The sequence below is a fragment of the Rissa tridactyla genome, chromosome 1 (genome assembly GCF_028500815.1).
Source record: "Rissa tridactyla isolate bRisTri1 chromosome 1, bRisTri1.patW.cur.20221130, whole genome shotgun sequence".
Lineage (NCBI taxonomy): Eukaryota > Metazoa > Chordata > Aves > Charadriiformes > Laridae > Rissa > Rissa tridactyla.
The window spans coordinates 96,581,814-96,602,915 of NC_071466.1; the positions used below are offsets into that span (position 1 = coordinate 96,581,814).

A 21,102-nucleotide genomic window follows, 5' to 3' on the forward strand; every position below is an offset into this window, starting at 1 on the left:
ATGGTGGCTAGGTTTAGGGCTATAGCTGTAGCAACCTTAAAATGATCTGTGCCTCACCATGTTGGATACTTGTACAGGTTTTCTAGAGAAGCTAATAAAGCAGGTGTGGACAGATGAGGAGACCACCTTTTTTTTTTTTCCTTAGGGGTACCAATTTTGTCTGTAACATCATCATTAAAACTTACTGAACTTTCACTTAGACTTGACTTCTCAGCCATTTAATATTAAGGACTTGATCTCACCGTTGTGTCTCTGAACTTAGCGAAGGTGCATTGTAGTAGACAGGTTTAACTTTGACATCTTGCCTGTTGATCGTTGCTAGGCAGCCTCAACGAAAAAAAGCATGTGCAATTCTGTGGTGAAAAGTGCAGTATGTACCCTCTTCCCTCTCTTCCTCCAAAAAACTGTGTCCCCTCTTCCCCCCAGTTAGCAAAGGTATACCCACACTGCAGTTTTGAATATCTTCTAAAAGCTATGGGACTGAGCTGTAATTAGGCTAAATGAGGTTAAGTACTGGAATATCCAAGGGGATACAGTGAAAGAAATAGACTGGAAGCATCTGAACCTATCTTAAAAGGTAGACAAAAGTCTTCATTAAGAAGAATGTGATTTAGAAAGAACTGATATTTAATGACATTAGGAACCGATGAATTCACTGGGAGAAAGTAAGGCTGAGAACTCAGGTCCATAATGGTGTGGCTGCAGACACAGGGTAGGGGTTGAGGACCAGTAAAGGTGTCAGTGGCCTTGCAGTCCTGGATCCTGACACTGCCCATCTGTAAAGGTAATCTTCCCTCCTTGGTGCACTGCCAGTCACTGATGTGTGTGAGTTTTGAAGAACCACAGTGAGAAGGAGATCAGCATGCTCACCAGGATAGCTTGCTGGAGGAGCTGCTTTGAGCACACTGAGTGTGGACCACACTAAATTTACCTGCTTTAGACTTGTGCCAATTATCAACCTCATCATGCAGGGCTTTGTGTTGTCATGCTATGTCCCTGGATGTGCAACATGCACTTGAGTATCTTCCAAAAGCTCTAACCTGGCAGTTTTTCCCCCCTGCATATCATGTAGCTAAAGTCGTAGAAATACAGAAACCCAGTTAAGGGAGAGGAGAGTGAAGTGCTGTGCATTGTGGAGGTGGCCCGTGGGATCTGGAAGTCAAGCCTTGAGTATAAAGGCTTGCACTTGATGCTTGAGTGTGAGGCTTGTTCCTGGTGAAGCCTGTTGCAGAAAGTGCAGGTGTGGCAGAAGTCACTGGGCAGAGGAACACAAGTGGCTCTAGGCCAGGCCTGTGAGCAGTACTCTCTGGAGCAGAGATCCTAAAGGTAGCGGAGTGGTTAGTGTAAAGCAAGGGGAGCTCCGAGTGCAAAGCAAGTGAAAACTGTCAGAGGAAGTCTGGCGCTCGTACGCGGCAGAAATGCTTGGGAAGATTCTGTTCCACTGAGGTTGGAGGAAGCAATTTACCTCTGGTGGTATGAGGTTGAACTGGCTACTGGGGAAACTGCAGGTATGAGGAGCGTTAGGACACTTAAGGTACTGTGGTAAGAGAAGTGCAGAGCATGTTCCCACAGAGGCGGGAGTTTGTTCTGGGCAGCATAACTTTTCTCATGCTAAATGGGGAAAGACTTGGGGTGGAGAAAACTAATCCTAAAGTGTAAGGTAAAGAAAAGGGGTTGTGAAGTTAAATGGTGAAAATGATTAGTGACTTGACTTTGACTGTGAATCTGCATTCTATCAGGCCTTCCAAAATGTGCAGTGAAGCCAGTCCAGTCCTTACGCAGTAAATGGCTGCATATGCCAGCAGTGGCAGAGGTTGTAGTAATAAGGCTGTAGGAAAACCTATTCTTGTTTCTGCCAGTGAGGTTACTGTGACCTGTGCAGATAAGCAGTGGTCTTGAATCAACATCCATTTGACTTTGGTGACATGGGGTGGGAGGGATTTAATTAATGTCCTATTGTGGGTTCTCAAAAAGGTTGAGAGCAGTGGGGTTACTAGAGGGATTTGGTTACTGTTTTGTTAGGTGCAGGCATGAAATGTAGGCAATGATTGAGTACAGGAAAGACGACTTGTGCAAGCAGGATGCCGCTGAGGCTTTCACTGTGGCAATCAAACAAAAGTTGCACTGTATACCTCATTAAAACTGTGTGTCTGTAGCCCTTCTGAGTTTGTGAATCCTCATCAAGTGCAGTGTTCACTGTTGCTCATACTGATCAATGTGTTCCTGAAAATAACCTGCAGTTAGTTATTACAGTCTACATTGAATCACAGATCTTAAGTGTTTGCTGTCACGCTTTGGAGGAGGGGAGTAAAGGAGAAGTTTCACTCTTACTTTGTGTGAGCTCTTCCCCTTTAGTGAATATGGCTAGATCTGTTGTGCTAGCACACAATCCAACCTCACAGGACAGCCACAACTGGATTACTTTTGAGGGGAAGAAGATTGCCAAGGCTCCAGAGATGACATAAACTATTCCATGAAACTGTCTTGGTTACCACTTGGTGTCAGAAAACATACCCGTACAGATTCTATCTGTGGTTCTGCTGGTTGGTTGCTTCATCCAATCATTTGCCTTGTACACTGCATTGCTCCTGTGTAGCACTCACGGTAGTAAGCCCCCAGAAAATGATCTATATAATTAGCCCCCATTCACAAAAATATTACTTGCCAAGCTGAAGCAACTCGCTGGTGGTTAAAAAAGCAAGCCTGGACCAGAGACAAAACGAGGAAAAGCGTCAGTGGTGGTAGGGCCTGTGTCCAAAGTGGGGTCCTCTACTGCCGCCCTTAGTTCTTTCTTGGCATTATCTAGGGAACGTCTGGAAAGGGTGTCAGTGCTACAGATCTCTTAAGTCTTGGTTGACCGTTTCGGGTGAGGGTGGAAGGAAATGCTGTTGTGTATTTAGTCATTTGGGGCACTGCTTCTCTGCAGAGAGTTTTTGGAAGCAATTGAAATCCTGCTTGAAACTGCATTTTACCAAGAATAGGTTCACTCTTAGTCCTGCCACTTCGGGGGAAATTTACCATGCATATTTTCTGATTTGTTAGCAAAAAATACTGCTGCTAAAGGAATTACGTTGCTCAAACAGATGTTCAGAGCACAGATTACACAGTGCTGAATCTGATTGATGATCTGTACAGGTTTCAGTACAGCGACAATGTCAAATTATGTATTTGGTGTGATGAAAACTTTGTTCCCACTGATGTTTTATACAAATTAGATTTTTCAGGTGAAGTGTTTGTCATGAAGGGGCATACTCTGATAGGCTATAGGCTTTGCAGGGAAGGCTGAAGTACAATATGAAATAAATCGATAGATCTCTGTTGGTATTACGTACTTAGATACTCAGTGCAGGAAACACAACAGCGTTGCTTCAAGGAGGGACTTGAGTACCAGACGGTTTTTTCTAGTGGCTAAGGAGTTTATCTAATCTCCTTCAGTTGATGACTCAGTGGGAAAGAAGTAGTTTTGATAAATTTGAAGAGGAAACGGAATAAAGGGTTAGGCAAAGACAGAAGGCATCTGTTCCCAGCTGTGCTGCTGCTCTGGGTGAGCTGGGGCCAGTCACATCATCTTGCTGCAACTGTTCTCCTTTTCTCTTGTTCATCCTGTCAGTGTTAAGGCGTAAACTTTTTCAAGCAAGGACTGCAATGCACGATCCTATCTGTCATCTCACCTGTATCTTCTAGTTTCTATTTAATAATTTGCAGGTAGATTCAGCTGGCAAAAAAAATCACTGCCCAATAAAAGCATGGGATGCCTTAGCATGTTCCTTGATTATTCTACTATAACAAGACAGGTAAATGAGATTTCTGATAGTGTTTCTCAAATAATTACTTTTGTGGGTCTTTCTAATCCAACTTGCATTGCTTCCTTTGTTTTCTATCTTTTCTGGTAAACACTTCTTTCTTCTTGCAGTCAAAACAAACACTGGTTCTCATGGTGCTTGAGATCTCAGAGGCTCATGTGATTGAAAGCGTTTCTTGTGAAGCAAGGGAAACAGGCACTTAACGCTATTTACAAAGAAGGAACGGCCAGAAATTAAGTGGACCAGGAGTCATAATTAAAGCTTGTTAAATACCACTTGTGTGCTGAACTTCGTCAGAGATTAGATTCAGGTTATGGGAAGTGTTCTCTGAAGAAAAGTAAAAACACTTGAAAGCTGAGGAGTGGCTTATGGAAACAGAGGACCTCATTGTTGATCTCTTCCAGCTCTCCCCTCTTCATCTGTGTATGGAGAAGATATGCTAGGGACTCTGGGTGAAAAGTACTATATGTACTTAATTATGTTATTTAAGTTGTGTGCGTCTAAGAATATAATGGGATCGTGTACTTGAAAGCTTTCCTGAGTTTTCTAACTGTATCAGCTGGTGCAAAGAAGGATATATCCCCTCTTCACTCCTTAAACAGCGAGGAATCTGGTAATTAGACCACTGTTGAATCACAATGTACTTTATGGACACAATGGATTAATTCACCCAGGCACTCGAGTACTTGCCTATTTTATGTGGATAAATTAAAGTGATAGGCCCGCCGCAACCACTAGTGCTTCCGTGGTACTTCTCACGAGTAAGTCTCAGCATGCTTTGAGAAGGTGGTCAGCCTTGCCAGGAAACAGACACAAAGCAGTTAAGCAAGAAGCCGGTGGCCAAGTTAGAATCCAGAAGCCCAGCTCTCCCTTAAGAGAGCTGACCCCGTGTTGCTCTTTTCATGAAAACATCAACTTCCTTTCATGATGACCCGGGGAGCTGGGAGCAGTGTGAGGCGCACTCTTAGCATGGGAACTAACACTCCGACTGCAGCCATTGCCCTCCCCTTGGAAGTCATTACTCTTTTAGCAGTAGCTCTCTGGTAATCAAAGTTCCCCATGCACCAAGTCTTAGGGTGGTCATCAGGGTTTTAAGAGGTGTTTTCTGTTACTCCTGGTCTGGTCTGCAGTTCAGCACCAGAGGTGATGCACCCTTGCTTCCGTTGCTGTAAAACTCTGAGGTATTCTTAAAGGAGTTAATGACGACTTTGAAATGCACTTGCCAGGAACCACTCATGAAATGGAGGCAGGTTTCAGCGCGTACTGCAGTACAAGACAGCATTCCCACAACTGGTAGCAAATAAGAGTTGAACCCTGTAGTGCACTGCTGAACTTTCCAGCATGGGCTATGCCACAGGATTATGAATGTCTTAACAAGACGGAAGCATCAGGACACCTCTGGCTCCTTGTTGATGTCTGCTTGAGTGAGTGTGCTTAAACAATGTCTACCTGATAACCACACCACTAGTCACTTTTCTGGGGCTTTTGCTAACTCGGTGGAAAATCTCCCTAGGATGCACTGGAGGTCAAATTACTTCACACTTTTTAGTTCCGATACCAGAATCTCACTCCCATATAAGGAAAGGATCATACTGCTTTGACCAATTCTAATATTAACGGTATGACTTTGGATTAGAAATATGATCATCTTTTGCGATTCAAACTCGCATGGACAGGCTGTAGACACCCCATACAGGTTCACCCCTACCTCAGGTTCAGTTCTTCAGCTGAAGGAGTTGGATCAGAAGTGGAACTTGCAGCCATGGGAACCTTTTAAGAGCAGGTTAGATGAAGACTTGTCAAGAATTGCATGAATATCATTGATCATGCTTAGGGATAAGGAATGAGTTTCCACATGGATGGTTCAATTGGAAATAATTATTTTTTTTTTTGTGGCGCATAGTTTCCTAGTTACGCTGGCTGTTGAGTGGTTTTCCTTCTGCAATCACCAGATGTTCTGTGATGAGGGATTACTTCTGTGCTAGGTTTTGCCTCCATCAGTGTTTAGGTGCGGTGTTAAATTGCCAGCCATGAAGTCAGGGACCAGCAGCCATTTATTGCCACGTGTTTGTGCCGTTTGTCCCACTGGCTTAAGACTGTTCTGTTTTCCTTCCATCTTCCCTTAGTCTTTGTACTAAGCCCAGAAACGTATACCTTCTCTGAGTCACAAAGATCTGCCCTCATCCTTCTGAACCAGGTAACCCTTTTTTTCCCTAAGCTCTTCAGCCACCATCTGCAACTTCTACTTGGTTTGGGTACTTTCAGAGATCCACCTTCTTTCTCAAAATGCAGAACCTTCCTACTCTTGTTTCCCTCGATGTTCCTGCTCCCAGAGGCCTATATCTACTGTACAACATTTTGCCTTGAGTAGACTCTTCATAGTGTGAAGGTCTCCCTTTAGGGGCAGGTGCGACTAATTCAGGGTGCCATTCAGGGTGGCAGATCCAGGCCTCCAGATGAAGAGTTTGCAGGGCTGCTCAGGCAGGACCTCATAAGTAATAGGTCCTTTCTGAGCCGCAGGAAGATGGCTCTTCAAGGTTTTTCTCAGCAGAATTATTACTGTAGGTTACTTAAACATAGCTCCTCCAGGTCATTGAATTCTTTTAACCCAGAGCAGTAGTTGGCAGAACTGTAAATTGGTATGGCTGACAAATTTGTATGCAGTCCTCAAAAATTGCTTTATGAACTACTCGGTATCTGAATTCTCATCAGGTCAGAGGATACAGCTGTATGTTGAGAAGGGTTTTTTTAAATTACTATTTTTTCAGTAGTATAAAAATACCGGAATGCAGTGACTGAATAACCTCCAAAATGAGGAAGAAGCTATTTTATATTTGCATGCTATGTTTAATTTTGTTTACTGGAGCATGCTGTATTATTAAAATTAGACCCAGGTAGGATGATTTTTCCTTTTCTGTGGAATCTTTCAACTTAAAAATTAAATTTTCTTCCTTCCTACCAATACAGAGCATAGGATCAAAATAGCAGCGTCTTTGATGTAACATTAACTCTGGGTTGTTTGATAACTTCAGGCTATTTGTTGTACTGCTCCCTGTATTACAAATTACATTAAAATGGCTTTAGTTTCTAAATCCTATGCTCAAAATATACTTTTTTTTAAAGAATTGCCCAAGATTGACATTATGACAGTTCTGAATCACTTTTCACAATGACCCCATGTTACAAATGTTTTTTGGAGTGTCAGCATTTTCTAACAGCCACAAACCAGTTTTGCTGAAGAGTTTTGTATCAGCATGTGATGCCATTTTCTTGGTCACAGTGTGACTCAAAATTTTACCGCGTGTCACCAATTCCGCCTTCGGTGCTCCAGGCTCAGGGCTCGGGGACCGGTGCCATCTGACAATAAAAAAAGTGGGGATGAGCGCCTTCACTCCAGTGAGCAGCAGGGGTGCCTGGGCTGCCAGAGGTTTTGCCTTGTTATTCACTGTATCATTTCGCGTGTTCATTTTACAAAGTTGGCACCAATTTATGAAAGTACAGCCTCAGCGGCCTACGTGGTCAGTATATGGATTGTAGAGCAGACCTGATGTACAGCCCCATCCTGCTCTCAGAAATGTTGTAGAGAAAAAGTCTATTGGATTTTGAGAACAAAAGCGGACCTTTAAACTCCAGGTTCATTTGTCTCCTTTTGTGTACTCTACAGGGCTGATTCTGCTGTGGCCTACACTAGAGTTACATCACCTCGATTAATGCTCTTGCAAAGCACTTTTCCAAGCTTGGAGGGACAGTTGAGGCAGTTATTTCCAAAGCATCCTGGCTCGTGGCGTACCTGCGCTGCTGTTTTCTTGAAAGGAAAGTTTCCTGCTGACGCTAAGTGGGAAGAAAGTTAGTTAGTTCAGCAGCTCTCACCTCTCCTGATCCGGTTCCTGTTGGGCAGCTGAGGGCAGTCCTCAGAAGTCCTCTGCTGCTTCATGGGGCTTAGTTGAAGGACAGGGCCTTTTTAAGCCTTGAAGGCAGTGGGTGGTTAGTAGTAGGATTGCTACTTGCTACTGTAAATGAGGCTTTTAGTGGTTCTACCACCATTCAGGGGGAACTATGTTTTACTGACTGAAAACCGGGGCAACTCAGCCTTGCTGCAGCAAGCTGTGGTGTAGGCTTTGTCCTCCGACGTCAACAGTGAAGTGGGAATGGGATCAAAGCTTTGTATCTTCCTGCTTGAAAAGCGTGGGAAGAGCATAACAGATCACAGTCTGCGTCCCGATCTGCGAGGCTGTGGGGGGCTAAGCTGGGAATGGTGGAGACACTGGCTTGTGGGGGAGGCAGGAGAGATGGCAGCTGTGTATGTTGGCGCTGGTGCAAGCTGGCTGCTGACGCTCGCGGGCTGGCAGGAGGATATGCTTGATCAGCTTTGTGGGTAGAGAAAATGTCCTGGATTAGTTAGTGCTGGCAAGAGCCAAAGTGAGAAAAATACTGTGAGACTGAAGCAGTCGATGTGAGTCTTTCCCGGGCTTTTCATGCAGAGTTTCCCAGAGTCCCCCTCCTCACAAGCTACACAGCACATTTTTCCTTTGGACAACTTTATATGTCACTGAATTGATCATCTCTCACTACAGAAATGTCTTGGTTTCCTTCCCAATACAGGGGTTGTTTAGCTGTTTAACTTGTGGGTGGCTGGTGTTAGCCTTCATTCCTCTTGTCCATCCTGAACATCAGATTTGTGTTCCCTCGCATTGGGAGGCGAGAGAGAGCTTGTGGCTGTGGGATGACACCTCCCACCCAGCTTGATTTAACCTGTGGTACTGCTCTCAGAAATAGGTCTGGAGCAGGTTGTGCTTTTCCCTTTCTCCCAGAGGAAAGTTCCCATCGTGCCACTGTTCCGCAGGGATCACTGAGAGGTCCTTGGGGTGCTGGCCTGGAATAGCACTGGGCACGGGAGAGCAAGAAAAGCAGCAGCTAAAACAAAGGTGTTGATGGGTTTGATTTCTCTTTTTCTTGTACGTTGTGTCAGCAGTGACTTTCAGAGCACATTTTCAAGTATGCTTGCCTGTAGGATAATATTACAGTATTAATAAAGGAGCAAGCAGGAAGGAAAAATGTCCAGGTTTTTCCAGATCAAACTAGAAAAGAAGCAGATAGGGAATAAGGAAATAGTGATGTCAGTGCAGTAGAGAAGGCTGCCGGGCCTAGCAGGTGATTGCTGATTGGCAAGAGCCATTAAGAGTGTCACAACATTTCCATCCTACGTTGCTTCAAGCCTCCGCAGCCCAACTGGTACAGGATGCACGTTTGCATTGTGAAGTGCCAGTAAGCCAGGCTAGAGAGGAGACAGTCTTAACCTAGCTGACTTAAATAATGTAAAACTACTGTCCTTTAGTGGGAAACACTAAAAATCCCAGAGATAGTGTTCAAGCCCCTTTCATGTGATGAGAAATTAATTCAATTTCTAACCCAGTATAGCCAATAGTGAGATTAATTTATGCTTCAAGTTCTAACGCTAATCTTTAATTTAGCTCAATGCCTCTTCATCTAGCTGAGAGAGCTCAGTATCTCCTGACTCTGCTCTTTTGATCAAAGATGCTGTTCTTCAAGAGCTGTAACCCCCCTGCCCTGCAATCCAACATAGCAGTCCTAGATTACAGCCCTACTTATTTGCATGAACAGGCCTGCTAGTATTTTCTGTAAGCAGCCCTTCTTCCTTTTAGAGGCAGGGCATGTGTGCGGGAGGGTTGGGAAGCATTTACCTACCCTCCCCTTCAGGCACCTGTCTCCCGCGTGCAGTCGTGTCCTGTGGGTAGCACCCACTGCCGGTCACATGAAAGCTCCTCTGCAGAGCCCACTGCCGGGGCTGCAGACAACCCCCAGCAGTCTTTCAGTTCAGCCCACTGCTTGGAACTCAGCCTGTTCAATTTTGACGACTTGCAGATGGGAGAGTCCATGTGCTATTGGTTTTGGAACAGGGCACTTAAACGGTGTAGGAGTCTTTCCTTTTTAACTGGTGACAGTTCGGACAAGGGTTTTGAATGTTCAAATACAACCTGTCACTCTTCTGTTCCAGCTTTCATGTTTTGTTGTATAGTCGTATCTCACGTGTATAATGGCTGCTCATGTGTTCCTGTGTATTTTGATGGACTGAAGCAAGTTCAGAGGAAATCTGAGGCCCCTGAGCACACAAGGGTGTAAGGCAGAGGACTGCACAGGTCCCAGACTCCAAACTTTTTCATCTCTCTCATTACCTGGTTCCCAGGTACTTTGATTTTAACACCACAGGACTCCTGCCTCAACTCTTTCTGGACCATCTTTTTTTACCTCGTCCCACCTTTTCAGTTGTGGGCTATGTCTCCTTTCCGTTACTTAATTCCTTTACCCAAATGGGATCGTCCCTCCGGAGGGTGTCATGGTGTGGCAGTGCACATGCCAGCCACTTCTAGGGCTCGTGGGGTAACAGGAAACCCGTGCGGTAACACAGATCCCATCTGTGATGTCCTGTAGCCTTTTGTTCCATGTTTGTGCAGCGTCTGTCAGAGTAGCGTCTTATCTCAATTGCTGTGCAAATACACAGGATTACTTATGAGAGTAGGGAGGATTAACTCCATAATTCATACAGATTGATGCTAACGAGAGCTTCTTAGGGAGGACGCTTCATAGCAGTCTCTTAGGTCTGCTTTTCTTCTGATCGCCCCAAAGTATCACCTGTGGGCTTTGAGAGCGTGGTTGGCAAACTGTAGTCAGATGTTACAGACCTCATCTGATGAAATTCCTGTCTGGGGGGAATAAACAAGCAGTGTTGTATGTTTTGCTTTAGGAAATTCAGAGATTAGCTAAGTCTGTGTTTTAAACCTCCTCCATAAACAGACACCAGCTGTGACAGTCCTGGGCTCTGTACCCTCTTTTCTCCAAGCTGCAGTGCCAAAATAGAAACAGGCTTTTTCCTGGACAGGCTTTGTCCTGAGATGATCTCTTGGTTTGTGAATGTGTTCTGACTTGGCAAAAAAACAGTTGTTTAAAATATTCAGCATGACAGCTGTGAAACTGTACACACCATGGTCTGGTGACTGACCGGAGGAGTAACAAGTACCCTCTGCAGAATGACACAGTCAACGCTGGCGTCAGTTCTGACAGCTCCAGCCTTGCTGGTTTGTGAACACATCACCCCTTGTCTTTTGGAGCCGAGAGATGGAGGTACAGTTTTTTCCATGAGTTAGAGAAGCAGGAGATGCAAGACAAAAAGCAAAGGTCATAGAATCCATTGGACAGCCTGGGAATGTGTTGGTGTTTGCATTGCAGTCTTGTGTGTGCAAGGCTAAAATAGGATACGTCTGTGTGTAGCTTTATAGGGACAGAGTGCTCCAGTGATTTTCCTAGGCCGTAAACTTCACATTTGATCGTGGTGTCTATTGGGTAAAGAACCCAATATTTGGGCTGCAAAGGCTTGTTACCAATTTGCCGTGCAGACCATTTGTATAAATCTTAATATAAGATATTCCTTTTGATGGAGAAGAAAGGCCAGCACTTACAACAAACCCCATGATAGTGCATTTATGCCAGTACAAGTCGGACAGATGAGCAACAGTATTTGGACGAAATTTCTGTAAGCTTCTTGGTGGCTACTGTAGACAGTACTGCACTGTAGAATTACATGTATTGTTAGTCCAAGTGGAAGTCACTGCTGTGCCCCCAGTTTAAACTCATATATAGCACTACAGATATTGTGCCAGGATGGTTGGGTACTATAACGATGCCTCTTCTTTAGAGATGCTTATCTGCAATTTTCACTTATCCTTTCATGTGGACCTATAAATCCCAGGAGAAAGCATTGCATTTGCCAGGCTTATCAGTGGATTAAAGTTGGCAAGACAGTCGAAAACCCAGTCATTTCTTTTTTAGCTAGCTTATGATATATAAAGGAACTCTGAAGCGTTTCTTTTTCTGCCCAAATGAGGAATGTCAGATAGACTATTTCCCGCCTTTCCTCTCTGAAGAGTATGGCTTGGGAGGTCTCAGAAGTATAAAATTGCTTTTCCTTAACCAAAAAGACAAGAGTCTTGGAGCTTTAATAGAGACGTATTTTCTCCTCAAGAGTTCTCAAACATTTGCGCTACATTGGATTTAATGATACAGGAGTTTTAAAGGGGCTGAATAAATCACTTCTTTTGCTGTTCATCGAGTGAGACGTTGGTGATACAGCCTCCCTTCGGGATCTGGGAGACCTTTCAGGAAAAAACAGCGTTAAAACCAGACTGAGTTTACCGTGTTTAAAAAACAGCAGTGGAAAAACAGGCCTCAAATTCATAAATGTTACTGTTAAACACAAAAATGTCAAATGTGCATGAGATCTATTCTTGGAGACCTCGGTTATATTCGGTAAATATATTCAGTTACTAGTGGTAACTTGGAAGGCACTTAAGCGTGGGGGGGAGAAGGAGGGATGGCTAAGCAGAAGGCTGACAAGGGGGTGCAGCTGTGCAAGCACGGGTTGGCTGGCTGAAGCTGCGGCGCAGCAGCCGAGGGATGAGTTCAGGCTCTGGTAGGTCACAGCACAGTTTGTTCTTTCTGATTTACGAATCCCACACTTTGAGTGTGTCTGTGCTATGTTAATGGCTTCCCTACCCAGCAGTGTGTGCATATCTTAATCAGGCACCGGTATATTTTATATGTCAATCATTGGGCAGCAACAATATACAAACATGCTGCTACATTCTCACCCGCTCGAAGAGGATTTTGCTTTGCAAAACGTAAAGCCAGGGGTATGTCACTGCGTCTTCCAACCCGGACTCTGAAGAGAGTTGTTAGTAACTAGTAAGGGCACAAATAGCTTTTGTTTGCTTTACAGTTAGATGAAGCTTATGGTACGTTACCATGCAAACATTACAACCTGTATTTCCAGCATGGACACTCAGCTCTCATGCGTAGATGCTGTCAAGCCAGGGAGAAGGAAAATCAACGATGCTGAAAACGAATAAAACAATACAATTACATGCACTGCAAATACATCGCATCTGGTTTATTACCTACAACTCTTCTTCTGCAACTCCTCCCATCTTATTAATAAAACGTCCTTAAGGTTTCAAAGTGAAAAGCTCAGCAGTTAATGATGCAAAAGGACAGCAGCAGAGTGATGATGATTTATACCACCCACAGATGAAGTCTGAAGGCTTTATTTACATGCTGCAAGACTGTTTGCACAAGGCTTTGCCCAATCTGGTGCATGGGAAATCTGGTGGTGAAACAATTTACTTGCATTGTGAAATTAAAAAGCGTTCTAAAGGCTTAAAGCATTAAGTGCTCTCTGCGTGCTGCTGTATTACATTCATAAAGCACCCAAGCCTGGCTCTAATGGGCTGTAAACGAACTCTTGGTGAAAAATATATCAAAATAAAACTACAGACAGCCTGGGAGAACACCTTCCAGGTTCCTCATAAAGACTTCATGCCAATTAGCAAAGCTAGTCCCAGAGAGCACATAACAGGCTTTACGCTAGACCTTGCGGATGCTGGGACAGGACTTTGTTTTTTACAATACCAGTATTTACACCGATGATGGGCTTGAGTGATGGGAAACGCAAGATTTGCAGTGAGAGCAGGGCAAATGGTATCATTTAGAAGGGAAGATAAACAAAATTGTTACTACCAAGAAAACGGGAAGTCAGAGCTGCGTGGGCTGAGTTCTGTCCTTACTTGGCTTCAGGGAATTATGTGATTTTATTCTATGACTCAGAGTTGTTTTTACAGCATTTGCGTCACCCAGAAAAGTTGAATCTGCATAAAGACCCAGCATGTTCCAGGAGAGAATATTTTGTTCTGTAATGTGAACTCACTAAAAGACACTGACAGCTTTCATGTTTTGCTTTTTTCTATTGTTATTGTCATTCAGGCATAACCTGCAAAATGTTTCAGAGCTATCAGGTTGTGTTACCACAGCAAGTACGTGCAGTATCAGAGAAGATCCTAACACTTGGAGAATCGTTTTACAAATCAGCAACAGTGAATTTAATTTTTTGAGAGAGACATAAGCTTTTAATTTGCCTCCTTCAGCCTCTGTTCACAAGTGGAAAAAACAGCCTGTGCATGAACTAGGTAATTTAATCTTCCCCAGATCTGACCATGTTATTTCACTTGCAAAGCCTCACCCATTATAGGTGCCACAAATTATTCACTGCTCTGAAGTGTAAATGGTTGTGTTTTTCCGTCCAGGAGGGCTGATAGAGGATTTGGCACATAATGCTGTAAGAAGATAGCAGAACTGTAAGTAGGTGAGCTTGGGCATTGGTTTGAAGGTGCAGTAAATCCAAGCAAATCCAAATTTAGGGCTTTGAAGGCTGGATCGCAAATGCTGCGGCCCTGTGATGCAAAGTGCTGATCCAATATTGGCTCACTCTGCTTGTTCAGACGTGTTCAAGTGTTTCTGAGAAGTTATTTTTGTGCTGGCAGGCTTTATGAGTGATCAGGTGGTGTCTGCCCATGTGGCTCTGCGTTTCTACAAGGCTGGGTATCGTTTCTCTTCCTGCAGCTGGCATGGAGCTGTCGTAAAAGCACGATGCTGACAGAAACACCGCTCTGGCTAATTAGACAGAAATGAGGTTGTGTGCCCTCACCCAGCCTGGAGCGTGTTGGTGGCACCATACGGATTGGCTTTTCTTAACAGCCGTGGAAGAGCCTCAACCTCCCATCCATTGCTCAGCACGGAGTAACAGCTTGGACGCAACCAAAATCCCAAGCAAAATGAATTTTTTCTTGCTGCAAGTGCCTCGCACGTGTCTGAGGGAGGGCCGCTCACCTTTTTACCCCTGCTCTTTGCTGGGGGGTGCTGGCAGCAGACTTTGCCTCTAGTTCACTCTGTTGTTTGTTTGGCACTGAGCTCGGGCAGGAGGCTGCGTCATGACCCTGCGAGACATTTATGTAAAGAAAACTTCCTTCTCTTTCACCTACTAATTTCTTTTTTTTTCTTTTAGCAGTTGCGTTTTGCCTGTGGTCTGCTTTTGGCTTTTGCTTTTCATTTGCTCAGGTTTTGCCAAGATAACAGGCTGAGGCTGAGTAAGGCTGTCATCTCAGGCTGCAGCCTGGGAGGGGGAGGCACCACGCTAATCTCCTGCTCTCTGTCTCGCCTCTTGTGTCCAGAGGAGAAGAAAATGAAGCTGACAAGATTATCAGATCCCATATCACCCCATCAGAACTGGTCACTCTGCAAATTCTTGGCGATTTAATTCCCCCACTTAATTAGTTCCTCCTCTAGAAACGATTAGCTCACATTAGAGATGAAATTACCTGTTAATTTTCCATTTGATAATTAGTGCTCTTCTAGGCCCTGGTTAAGCTTTCTTGCCTTACGTCAGATTTGTTCAAAAGCAGACACTTAAGTCTTTCGATTTGGGTTTCTGTTAATCTTCTTGTTTCCCATTTCATGTGTGGGAAGACAGGCTGCCTCGTAGTCAAGGCAGGGGTCTGATAATGCCAAAGGGGCCTCCTGGAGAGGTGGTTCCTTCCCCATCTCTGCTGTGGACTTCACATGTGTCTAGGAAAGATGAAAGACCAAAAAAAAAAAAACCAACCCAAATTAACTACAGTGCAAAACTTCGACCTTTGCAGCTTCTGCTCCGCTGGTGCCCAAAGTCTCTGAGCCTTGATTTTTTTATCTGCGCGAGTGTTTGTCAGGCACAGGGCCAGGGGCATAGCGTCCTCGAACAGGGTTGCCGCAGCGAGGGCTGGCTGTGGGGGCTCTCACGATGGATGGGGAAATTTTCTTGGGGTCTGGTCTCTGCTCCTGAGGCTGCTTCTGCATTTCATCTACAGATTGGTTCAATGCGAAATGCAGAAGCTGTGCAGGAAACAGAAGGCAATGCTTCCCCCTCCTGCTGCCCCCCGGCATGTGTTTGCAAATCTCGGTGTCCTCTTTCTGTATGTTTCTGCCAGGCAGAAGCCTGCTGGCATTATTTATTAATTTTGCTGCACAGTGTCATGGTTTCGACAGGAGGGGGGGATAGTCCCCTTTTGATCCGTGCTAGTCCGTCACTTCTGTTGGTAGGGCACTTTAGGGGAGAGGGTGCTGAGGGTTTGTCTCTCCCCCTAAGGTGGAAAGCAGAGAGCTCGGACCTGCCATTTATCAGGCGAGTGCTCAAAAAACCTCCTGGTTGTACAAACCTTGGGTGATGTTGCTCATGTTAACTATCGCTGCATGCTGCGGAGCACAGTTTATCCCTGCACACTCCCAGGGGAGCCTCTCTTCAGCCTCGCTTGGGCCAGAGGTGGGAACATTTGCCAAGGAGACTTGCCATCCTCACAAGCGGCTGCGGGGCTGGGCTCCCGACGAGAAATAAGGCGGAGGAGTGCACGGTCTGTGAGCAATGTCCCAGTGACACCTGACGGAGTGTATCTGGACTGGGCTGGTTGGTCATGCACAGGCATGACGGAGGAAAGGCAAACGCCCATCTGACTTTTATGAAAAGGTAGGCATGTTCGATGCTTAAATAAATATGTTTAGATCTCCCCTAGCTGCTGCTGAAACCTCAAGACTCCCAAAGCACTTCTGTTCCTAGGTGTATCAAACATTCAGGCCAGGAGCCTCAAAAGTATTTCAGCTTCTGTGCTGCTGACATCCCCTCGTGTGGGGAAGGACCTACGCGTGCTCTTTTCCATACCCTGTGGCGAGGCCCGATGCTGTAGCCCTTCAGCTGGAGACCCTTGGGCAACATGCATCCAACCTGTAGCACTGGTAGGGTCCTTCAGACCTGATGGGATGCTCTGTCAAAGGCACCTACCGAGCATCTACCCAAAATATTGGACTGAGGGTGTCCCGACTTAGTGCTTTAATTCATCACTTCCACTCTTTTTCAATTTTTAAATTGCACTGCTAAAAATCATAGCAGCAGCCCCAAGCAATGAAGTTCCCCTATCACATTCAAGGGCAAGGCAAGCACTTCTGTTACACCAGTGAGACCATTGCCCTGGTAGGAGAGATAGGTTGTGGACAGGCTGTCACCAAATGTGCCTGAGCAGCTGCTGCGAACACTCACCGAGTGCCAAGGAGGGAGAGGATGTGTTTTGGATGCCCTGGAGGTGCTGCTGGGCAGCAGGGTGAAGGGACGTGCAGCCCTGCATGGCCAGGCACGCTGACCCCTTCCCTGTCCCACAACCTCATGTGCCAAATGTGCGACCCCAGCACAACACAGTAAGTCCCAGAGGAGAAGTGTGAAAGCTCTGCTTAAATCAAAGGGAAATAATAACCATAGTGAGAAATTCGGGCTAGAACACAGGTTCTTCTGAGGGCTGTGGTGTCTTGCAGACCACTGGTGTGATTTATTTTTAATGCTGAATGTCTAGCCCTCCTTCGCATTTCCCACAGCTTGGCTTGATCAATGCGCTTCTGCAGCATCTCCCTCCCCTGCCTCATACGCGTGGTGTTTACCTCTTTATTTTCTGTTTCCCACCATACTTGCAGAGCAGATGTTCCCAACTCTCTTGTTATAACTCAAATTGGACTGGGTAGCTCAAACAACTTGTTGCTAAAGCACAGCTGTTAGAGCGCAGCTTTTCTGACAAGTGCAAAAGAGGGTTTCCCCCGGCTTCTGCAGGCTCCTGTGAACCTGATGCAACCTGGATGGCATCTCTAGATGCACCCTAGAAGTGGTTAAGGGATTTGCAGGCTGCAGCTTTGCTGCTATCGAGCCAGCAGGAGTAGAGCTTTCTTTTCATGTTGCCAGTTGCTAGGCTTGGGACTTAGTGCCAATCCTATCTGAGAGCACAGAATTTGCCCTGCTGCAGAGGAGCTATTTCCTCCATCACTGTCGATTTGATGTCACAGAGAAAGCTGTTGCGCCCCTTCTCTCTGCAGCTGGCAGGAAACAAAGCCTTTTGCATGAGCAGAAGTGATGTATTTTTGCGATCCATAAATACACCCCAGTGGGAGGGATTTGCTGTGTTTGCGCAATAACACGGCCACGGGGGCTTTTTTGGTGATGCCTTGGATTGGCACTGAGAAGTTGGCAGCAGCCCATAAAATCACAGGCAGGGAATCAGTGGGAAACAGATTACGTGGGGGTAAATCATAGAATCATAGAATGGTTTGGGTTGGAAGGGACCTTAAAGATTATCTAGTTTCACCCCCCGTGCCCTGGGCAGGGACACCTCCCACTAGACCAGGCTGCTCAAAGCCCCATCCAGCCTGGCCTTGAACACTTCCAGGGATGGGGCATCCACAGCTTCTGTGGGCAGCCTGTTCCAGTGTCTCACCACCCTCACAGGGAAGAATTTCTTCCTAATATCTAATCTAAACCTACCCTCTTGCAGTTTAAAACTGTTGCCTCTCATCCTATTGCTACAGTCCCTGATAAAGAGGCCCTCCCCATCCTTCCCTTAGGCACCTTTTAAGTACTGGAAGGCCACTGTAAGGTCTCCCTGGACCCATCTCTTCTCCAGGCTGAACAACCCCAACTCTTTCAGCCTGTCTTCTTATCTACCACAGTGTCTGTTCCCCTCCCTCCCCCAAGCTCTGTTAGCTTTAGTCATCTTAGACTTGTGCAAAAACTCTGCGTACATCAGGTGGTGGATGTTTGAGTAGCTGCATTACTGTAGCTGGAGAATCTAAACCTCTTGCAGATGAATTTGCTGGAGGCTTGGAGAAAGCAGCACAGCAGACAGCTGCTGCCAGTTGCGCTGGCAGCTGCCAGAGCAGCTCCCGGCCCCAGCGACTGCTCCATCTCCCCTCTGGTGTGCCCTGGAGCGATGCTGGGTTTCTCACCAGAGTTTCACGCACTACGTGTTTGGGCTCCCTGAGTTTCTTTGTCCTTTACCCATGACACATCCTTTCTTAGTGGTCCAGCACATGCTGTTCAGGTGTGCTGTACTGTGTGAGGAAGCTTTGCTGATGCAGCTGCAGGGAGGAGCACTGGAGACTTTCTCATGCCCCTTTCCTTCGCTAGGAGGGGGTGCGGGTAAAAGATGCATATGTGGCTCTTTGTACTGTAGCATTAGCTGGAAAGAGGAGTTGGCCATAATGAACAGTTTTTCCTGAGTTCTCTTGCTGTGTTTTCAGCCCAGCCCTTTGACTGCTCTGGGCTTGATTATGCAGTGAATGCATTGCCATTTTGATTACATGCTCAGGAAGGCATGGTAAGTTCACTTAACAAATCTTCCACATCATCTCTAAGTGTACGCTGCTCTAACCTTCTGTTTAGTGTGCTGGTTATTATTGGAGTTTATTCCCGATTTGGTGATGGGTTCCTTTCCTATCTGCCAACATCTTTGACAGACAACAGAATTATCCTTTTAGATCTATTACCAGGTAATTACAGCTGCTTTGCATGATGGAGTGCTCCTTGTTACTTGGCGTTCAGAAGCGTTAGTCAGGCAGGGGAAAGCACCACGACAGGCAGAGCAAAAATCCCATTCCAGCACAGTTATAGCCTCCCAGATCCCTCGATCCAAGAGTCCCAGGGCTTCTGGCTAGTTCTCCCCAAGTACCTGACCTGGCTACAGAGCAGGGTCCTGACAGAAGTGCCTAAGTTAAGCAGAGACAGGTAAGTGATGAACCTGCCCCAAATGCTGATGCTATATAGTGGGGAGAAGGTGGCACTGATCCTGTCATGGAAGTGGGAGAGATGAATCACCAGAAGGTGATAAACTGTCTGGCGAGGCCTGGGAGGGCTGTTGGCTTGGATAACATATTGCCTGTTGTGTGTTTAGTGCAGAAGGGCTGCTTCAAAAGGTGTCGGCGGTGCTGTGTTTAAGTTCATTGTGCACTGCCCGTATGTCGCTGTGGATGCAATTTTATTAGGATTAATGGGCTCACTAGCCACTAAGGGGGACTTAAGCAGAGCTCACTGCTATGTGTCTTTGCTTTTGTGTGCATACCGCACAGCCTTCTCATTAGATAACAAGGAACTGCACGCAGTCACTGCCTTGGGCGGCAGCCTGTGGAAAGCATGGTGTGAGGAGTTAGGCAGGACACGAGCAGCTCTCTGTTTATGACACAAGACAGAAATGACCCCACAGATGCCAAAGGGCTGGGGCAGAGCAGCTGCCCAGCTGCTCGTAAAAGTAGCGTTGAGCCCGTACCCTCCTGGGCCTCCCCGGCTGTGCGTGCCCACACCACTGGCACCCTTGGACAGGCTTCAGCAGGGAGGGCAGGTTGGCTGGTACGGGTTGCTGCCAGCCTTGACTTTCCCTGTCCGCTAGCAGGGCACGCGAGCAGCAGCTGCCCGCTCGGCCGCACGCCAGGCAAAAGTGGTGATGCAGCACAGCACGCTGAGCCCAGGGCTGCTCGAAGGCAGAAGCGAGAGCAGGGCTCCCCCACACCCCACAGAGAAAGACGGGCAACACAGCCCCTGCTCAGGCCTCACCAGCTGCTGTTCATCCCTGAAATGAGACATCTGAGCGTGGCCAGCCAGTTTTAGAAAGAAAAAAAAAAGTGTAATAGAAGCCAAGAGTCACAGCGCAGATGTGGGAGATGTAGATTCAAGTTCCTCTTTAGCTTTAGTTAATACAGCTCTGAGCCCAGCTTCCTTCTCCTTCCCCAAGGCTACTTTGGGTATTGTGGGGAGTCACCCAGTAACCCCAAGGATGTTTTTCGGCATTGCATCCATATACATGTATTGCAATGGGAAGCAGGATCTTTTCAGGTGAGTGCCCGGCCCCTTGCTGGTCCTTTTTAACTGGAAATGTTACTGTTTGATTAGCACAAGTGAGATGTGAAACCACATCCACAGGATGGGCCAGGAGAGACCTCATGAGCTGGTGTAAAAGTCAGTGGCCTGGAAAGTCTTGGAGACGGTCTTTGTCCTGCCCCTGCCAGGCAGTGGGAGCATTTGACACTGATGGAGCTACAACCCCTCCCCTTGTTTCCTTGTCCCCTTTGCATGGGGTCTCTGTGATGTCTAACTAACTGGGCTGTCGGCAGAGGTTTGGGCTGACAGACGAATACATTAGCCTGCAGCTTGCTGTGCGCTGCATCTGCTTCAGTCTCCCTACCCTAGAGTGTGCTGTTCCCTTTCAGAAGATGTTCCTGCTGCAGCTGTGGGCTCCTGGGCCTCCGCTCCTGCTTCAGGGCTTGGCCATCGTGCAGCAGCTGGGCTGTAGTTTCAAATCTGGTGCCCACCTTGGCTGTCTCCTCTTTCTGCTGCTTTATTGGCTTTGTTTCCTTATGCTCCCTGTGGGTAAACGGCTTTTTGGTGGCTATTTCTTGCCAAGTGCTGCTGCTGGCCTCCCTGTCTCATCCCGGCTTCCTCCTGACATGGACCAGGTGGTGAAGAGTCCCCCAGAGTTACTCCTGCAGATGTTCCACAGTCAGCTGAGCCCTGAGACAAGGCAGCTGCTGGGCTGCTTTGCCCTTGGACTGGGTATCATGATGT

General features: G+C 46.4%; 1 protein-coding gene across 4 annotated transcripts in view; it reads left to right on the forward strand.

Annotated features, from left to right (window-relative positions):
* The first annotated feature begins 21 nt into the window (after positions 1-21).
* Positions 22-21,102, forward strand: part of NYX (nyctalopin) — a 34,387-nt gene continuing 13,306 nt past the window's right edge. For all 4 annotated transcript variants that reach the window (XM_054212595.1, XM_054221079.1, XM_054190950.1 and 1 more), the window contains exon 1: positions 22-20,373. The gene's annotated coding sequence lies outside the window, so the exon portion shown is untranslated. The remainder of the gene's footprint in view (positions 20,374-21,102) is intronic.